This window comes from Asparagus officinalis, chromosome 4, assembly GCF_001876935.1.
Source record: "Asparagus officinalis chromosome 4, Aspof.V1, whole genome shotgun sequence".
Lineage (NCBI taxonomy): Eukaryota > Viridiplantae > Streptophyta > Magnoliopsida > Asparagales > Asparagaceae > Asparagus > Asparagus officinalis.
Window position 1 is genome coordinate 24,236,726 of NC_033797.1, and position 1,588 is coordinate 24,238,313.

A 1,588-nucleotide genomic window follows, 5' to 3' on the forward strand; every position below is an offset into this window, starting at 1 on the left:
CAAACCTTCCTACAGTTAGGGTCGTCTCAAACCTCCCAATTGGTCAAACCTTCTTACAGTTAGGACCACCGTCAAATTCCCCTCTCGATTCCTCCAATGAACGAGAGGTCCACTTTCAAATCGAGTGATCAAACATTCCTACAGTTAGGGTCATCTCAAACTCCTGTTTGGCCAAACCTTCCTATAGTTAGGGTCAAAACCATAATTCACTCTCGATAAATGAGAAATTCACATTTAGTTCGGTAATCAAACCTTCTGACAGTTAGGATCATCCGAAGTTTTAGATTCTCGGAGTGGAGATCCCACTCTTAGTTTTACCTTTCCAGATTCTGGGGGTGGAGATCCCACCTCGAGTCTCTTTTCTAGCTGAAGATAGAATATAAAATTCTTCTTCTTCAGTGTCGGGAGATAGAATATTAAATTCTTCCTCTCCCATCTCGGGTTCGTCTTTGCCCCAAGAGAAGACACCACCTTTTTCAACTCCCAAAATCCGTACCTCACAGGTACGGGGAATTTTATCCTGAATCCTAAGAAGGGATAAGTCAGTGTCTGACACACGTTACCGGTTTAGTCTTTCACCGATTGAAAAAGACACTAGAATTCTAGTCTGGGGAATTTGATCCCGAAGCCTAAGCAGGGATAAGTCGGCACCTAATATGCGCCGTCGGTTTGTCTTTTACCGTAAGAAAATGACCAAGTCTACGTATTCAAATTCGTAGTATTAAGTCTAAAGGGCTTCATCCCTTTAGCACAACGTTACATGCGGAACGGATTTAGATAATTCGCATGCTAGCCCGATTCAAACGGTAGTCGGTAAAGGCTCATCAAACCCGTTGATGGCTGGGGGTTTGCCAAAAATCCTATAAATGCGAGAGTCACTAACGCATCAGCTTCATTAGTTGGTCTCGTGACTTGAGCATCGTACGACATTCGAAACCCTAAGGTCAACGCCGGTCAGACGCGTAACCCTAGGTCAACGCCGATCAATGCGTTGCAATGAAAGAATCAATACTCCGAAAAGTATACGAGTATAAACTGCTTCTTAAAACTCCAATGGGTATACGAGTTTAAACTATTTCCCACCCTCGACGGGAAGTTCCTGGAGAATACCTTAAAACTCCAATGGGTATACGAGTTTAAACTATTTCCCACCCTCGACGGGAAGTTCCTGGAGAATACCGTATACAATATTCTTAAGGATAACCCGGCAACCTCTGATAAGTATATGAGTCTAAACTAACTTTCAGAACTCCCAAGAGTATACGAGTATAAACTGGTCCTCTCTGCTTCAAATGCATGACTTTTGGTCAACGTCTGTCAAGGTGTCGCCAGATGGGAATTCCCCAACAACGAGGGTCAACTCAACGTTAAATTAGCAACGTCGTTTAGTTTCAAGATTTCAACAGCGGTCAGACGATAAACGCAGAGCCGTAAAAACTTCATCTGTTCGACAGAACTCTGAATAGATTGAAGGCTGAAGGAATCAAGAAATGAAACCCATGACAGGTCCTTCTGCAAATATAGCCTATCATATCCAAAGTATTTCAGGCTCCTCTATAAAAGAAACGAGACTGAAACACTTTGGAGG